Below are 6,000 nucleotides of genomic sequence, written 5' to 3'. Positions count from 1 at the left end.
CTGAGTAGCTTTACCCATTCCTGCGTGTCACCAATCCGTAATTTGTTCCATGTTAGGGCTTCTTCCTGCCTCCTACAGCTGCCCTCCCTCCAGCGCATAAGCTTCTGCCCATCCTTGCGGTTGAGTCTGAAATTCTTGTTTGGTTAATCTTGCTATCACATTTAATTCGAAACAACCATGAAACCACGAATAAAACCGATTTACCCTAATGCATACCAAAACCTAGTTTTTTTTATTTCAACTTACCTCCCATACCTTTCTATAATAGAGCTTCATACTTGGCTTAGCAGCAGATAAAATCCCCCATTATTCTGCCAAAAAAAGAAACCTGACAATGCCACTCCCTGCTGCTTCTCCCCACAAGCAACGGACCCGTGTGCGTGCAGTTACTGGCCTGGACATTACGCAGAGAGGGGTCGTATCCATGAGGCATGAGCGTCCCAGGGTGCCTCCTTGCTCCTTTCACACATGGAGAGCTAAGGCAGAGACACGAGCCTTGGAGGCGCTGGGCATCTTGCCGTGAGATGTTTGTAAGACAAGGCTGAGAGTCGAACTCAAGTTGCTGGGTTCACAGCATTGTGCATTCACTGGGAGTGAGATTAAACGGCGCAACAGTCTAAAGAGGTGATACGAAGCAGATGAACTATCTTTGTACATATGTTGAACTTTTTTCGCACCGTATGTAGCCAACAATGGTAACCGGAGGTTGCGGGGGAAGGACAATGCAAATTATCAATCTTCTATCGATTCCACGACCGTGGTTTACTGTTCCAATGAACTTCACTCATCGATGCCTCCACCCATGTTGAGGACTCGGTCTACCAACAACTGTTTCGTGTTTTCCACTCGGTGTTCAACCACCATACTCTTCACTGTCACAACTTTAAAACGTGCTGTTTGTTGCTGGATGCCTGGAGTCTCCTGACCTTTGGGCCTGCGCTCAGAATATCTTGGGTGTAGAAGCTGCCTTGACGTGGCCAGCCATCTAACTATGGTAGCCACCTGTTCAGATTTGACCCGGATAGTCTGGGATTTGGCATCTGTGTTTGGGTGGCAGGAATTGATTTGAACTGAAATCCGGTCCTGGTATTGTGTTGAACTTTATTCAAGTTTACTGCATAGTTTTAATAGACCGAGGCTGACTGAGACATTTACGTGTGGGTTTGGTCTGTGGAAGAGGTGGCTACCCTATCATTCACTCACCCAGGAGACTCAGTGAATGAAACAATCACCTGGAAACAACGGATAGAGTAGGGAACGGAACCAAAGAGACAGTTTGCAGCAGTTAGAACGAGACTTAGGGTCAGGTGCTCCTCTTTCGCCACGACTGGAGCGCCTCTCAAATAGGATGCACATGTGTACCTTGTGTTAATCCACTGCCGGATTAGGGTCTCGCCACACCATGCAGGGCGTACGGTGTTATTACACCATGTTGGTCAGTGAGGTTAGTGAAGGTGGGAAGCATAGACGTGGCCTCATTGAAGTACAGTACAACGACGGACGTTGCTGCAGTGCTCTCTGCTGTCCACATCGTAGCACAGCCCCAAAAATACATATCAGAGCCGGGGGTGCATCGTGGTCACCCATCGAATCACAAGGCTTTTCAGGGTCATAGCTGCTTAGATTCCGAGATCTGATGAGATTGGGCCTGTTCAATGTGATTTGTTCATAGGCCTCAACTGGCTTAATGCTCGATTTAAAGCTTTCGTGACTGCAGGGATTAATCTTCTGGGTTCTTTCGGTAAACTCACGTAGAATGGAAATAATAAAATAATAAAAATAAAACATAATAAAATAATTCTCACGACGTTTCGGCCACAACGCAAGCAGCCGTCTTCAGACGCTCTCTCCCCGACAGACCTGGTCTTCACCTGAGGACGGCTGCTTGCGTTGTGGCCGAAACGTCGTGAGAATTATTTTATTATGTTTATTTTATTTTATTATTTCCATTCTACGTGACTTTACCGAACGAACCAAGAAGATGGCTTAATGCTCTATAAAGGATGACCTAAAATAGTTGCACTATTCCAAATGCTAATTTAAATGCATTTAGAGGAAGGCTGAGCCCTTTCCTTCCTGGCAGTGTTCCCACGCCAGCCACCTAACAATGAGCCAATCTGGCCCACTTGTTACAAAAACATAATGTGGCTCACACCGTGAAAAGCCTGCCTTGTATTTACAATGTTACCGAGTGTATTTATTTTTCTTTACAGGATCCGGGCTGATTTTTCTGTGCCATTAACGATGTGCTGCAATGTGAAGCCGCTATACTCCGACTATATGTTTATTCTAACGCACTATGTGCACAAACCCAGCAGAGAATGACATCAGCGGTCGCCCCAGTTGCTGGGTGCATGAAGGGGGTTCAGCATCCATCATCATCCTCATCCACAAGCCACGTGTTTGCCTTTTGGCGGCTTGTCTTCATCTCAAAACGGCAGCAGCACCTGTCTCAAGTAGTGGCTCAGTCTGGCACAACGACTTGTGAAATGTTGTCCATGACATTGGAATTATCAGGAAGATTTGCGTTTCTGCAAAAGCTGTCGACACAAGTTCCTCAACATCGTTTGATCTCTCGCCAAGTTAGTGTGCCATGTCTCGCCATCTGCTTTTCGGTATTCCGTTTTTCTGTCTTTCATGTGTCACTTTCCATCGAATCTGTTTTTGCGAAAACCTCTGTTATATATACGGAGTAGTATCTCTTGTAATCTCTCATTTACTTGATACAGCTATCGTGCTGTGACGGTTCCACCTGAAGACGGAAGCTTGTGTTGCCTCCGAAACGTCGTGATTTTCATTTTCATTTTTTTTATTTTACTTTTCTTTTTTTTACCTACGTGACTTTACCGAAAAAACCTAAGAATACTCTGTTGAGGTATCCATCCTTGATATCCACGTCATTATAATCTGTTCTGCTTGATAATAAGACTTGCTGCCTCTTGTCTCATCCATTTGCTGACCGATTCATGTTCATATTTTGATTTACCAGTTAATTTTGAAATAGAAATGCAATTTTCCTTACACACAATATCGTATCAAAGGTGGTGAGAAAATAGAATAAGTAAATACATTTATAATGGGTTACATTTCCCGTGGTTCAATTGTAAATAACAACAGCTTGATGCACACATACTGATGAGACCATTATACAGTGAGATGCTGAAGAGCTGTGTAATGTAAAAAAAAAAACACAAAAACCACGACTGCCACAATTGTTCCGCATGAAAATGATTTCGTTTAAAAGCCACCACGCAAATCATTTCATCCCAATTGGGTAAGGCAAAATAAATACATTATTCTTAGGTTTTTTCGGTAAAGTCACGTAGGTAAAAAATTTTAATTAATAAAAGTAAAATAAAACAAAATTAAAAATTCACGACGTTTCGGAAGCAACACAAGCCTCCGTCTTCAGGTGGAACCGTCACAGCCACGACAGCTGTATCAAGTAAATGAGAGATCACAAGAAATACCATATTAATAAAAAAAAGTGTGCCGTTCCTGGCCCTTCCCCCCTCAACCATTATATATACGGCGTGGCATTTCTTGTGTTCTCTCATTTACTTGATACAGCTGTCGTGGCTGTGACGGGTCCACCTGAAGACGGAGGCTTGTGTTGCTTCCGAAACGTCGTGATTTTTTATTTTGTTTTATTTTACTTTTATTAATTAAAATTTTTACCTACGTGACTTTACCGAAAAAAACCTAAGAATATGAATCCTTGCAGTCACGAAAGCTTCAAATCTAGAATGAATACACTGTACATTGTTCTCACGCCCAGGGCTGCTCGTCAATAAATGAGTAAATATATAACCGCATTGAATAAGCAAGCTGGAGAAAATGTTCCCACGAGATAAGGAAGTCATCTTGGCTCTTGCCCGCACCTTCTTAAAAAAGGATTACATCCAAGGCATAGCTTCACATTCAAACAAAACAGCATTTATTGAAACCCAAAGCCAAGAAAAGTCAGCTAATCCTTTTGTGTTTATGTTTAGAGACGTGCATTAAAGATTTTAAAGTGTTTCCCCGTGGAGGCATGCCTCAAGGCGACTTTAATGCTAGTCATTTAAAAATGTTTCAGTCATGGGAGTGGCACAAATTGACACATGGGTGCATGCTTACGAATCCTGCCACACACGCCTGTGCTTTTATACGTGATCTCGTTGAGGAGGAGCCCTTGGATTTGAGAACATGTGCGGATTAATTACGTACTTTTTTAATCTTTAAGAAAAGTAGACTTCGGGCAGGACATGTCCCAAGAAGGGTTGATGGAAGTTGGCTGAGACGAATTCACATTGGGGAACACCGTGGAGATGGAGCGATAGAATCAGCCTGTGTGAAATCGCTGAGGTGGATCATTGCATAACAGGGTCGTGATAGATGGCTACAGCTCGGAGAGGGCTTCGCCCAGAAGTGGACTGAACATGGCTCACGTTGTAATGTCGGTACGTTGACACAGTGATTTGTGTACTGCAATATGAACCCGGTAGCATGAGTTTGATTTCTGACCATGGCTAACAGTCAAGTTCAAGCTTTTTTACTGGTAGGAACCTCCTGGTTCCACCAGCCCACAGGGGATTATTGTGTCCGTCCGTCGTGCAGGGAGGGGCTGGGTGGGGAGGGAGGGGCTGTGTGGGGATTGGAGGGTGGGGAGGAGGTGGGTGGGGAGGGTGGGGCTGGGTGGGAGGGGTGGGGCTGGGTGGGGAGGGGCTGGTCACCCCGTGGTTCCCTTATAGAACTCAACGTTTAACCTACTCACGCCGGCTTGTGCCCGCCCTCACAGTCGGGCATATTTGCGGAATACACCACGCCACCGTTGACCCTGGCCATTGACCGAGCAACCCAACGTTCCTTCCAGCTCCCTCCGCAGGAAAGTGTTTTTTTTTAATCAGGTGAGAATTCTATAGACCAGGATAGTCTATTTTGCAAGTGACATGGGTCACCAACATTACAAAAGCAAGTAAAATGGTATAATAAAGTACAGCAATGAAGCAAATAGAGATCAGAGCCAAAACAAAAACAACTATCACATGAGAAATCTATTATATTGAACAAAGTTAGATATTAAATTCCCTGAGGTGAAAATTAATTTGCTTAGGCAAATAATTTTTCGACTGATCATAGTACAATTACAAAATTGAGGTGCACAAACATTAAACGGATTTCGTGTTATTATAGTTCTCATATGTAAACAAAACAATAATGAGTGTCGTTGATGAGAATATAAATCATAAAATAAATGTTCAGACTGTGTCTCCTTCACATATTAGTCCCTCCACATAATTCAAACAAAGTATTTATTATTCTTGGTTCTTTCGGTAAAGTTACGTGACTTTACCGAAAGAACCAATAATATGAATCCCTGCGGTCACGAATGCTTTAAATCGAAAGTATTTCTTACACAAAACCACGAGTCCACAATTTCCAGCAGCATTGTTTCAAGACAAGCACACTCTGACCGGTTCCGGCATACGGTGTCTCAAGTTTCAGTTTCATTTACTCGGTATAGCCCTGTGAGCCATGCGGCTCTTGAGTCGGGTGCAACCGCAACAAACAAAATATGAACAGAGAACATCTGAAAGTGACGACGCGCAACAGAAACATCCTGGATAAACAAGCAAATCTTCCAGAACAAAAAAAACAACGCATTACAACGCTGTGTGAAAAAATCCCAGTGTGATGCAAGTCAAATAATAACAACCATAAGACAATTTAGATTAAAGCTGTCAGGCCAACTCCGCAATAAACATGGCTTAACCATATGTTTTCGAAATCACCAAAATAAAGCTGTAAAAACAATGTAACAACAGTAATCATAAGAACTGTGATCAGCACAGCCAGGCATGCCTCAATCAATGACAGCGAACTGCAGATGTTACAGGCAAGGGGATATGGAGTTCCAATTCGACACGAAATCACGTAGAAATGCACAACCAAACGTAAATTTCAATCACAGTTCATATGATCACTGTTACATTGCCTTTATAGCTTTATTTTGCTGAT

The sequence above is a fragment of the Lethenteron reissneri genome, chromosome 5 (genome assembly GCF_015708825.2).
Source record: "Lethenteron reissneri isolate LAM-NWPU_2019-01 chromosome 5, ASM1570882v1, whole genome shotgun sequence".
NCBI classification, from domain to species: Eukaryota; Metazoa; Chordata; class Hyperoartia; order Petromyzontiformes; family Petromyzontidae; genus Lethenteron; species Lethenteron reissneri.
The sequence above is the reverse complement of the archived record's forward strand: the minus strand, read 5'-3'. Positions refer to the sequence as shown.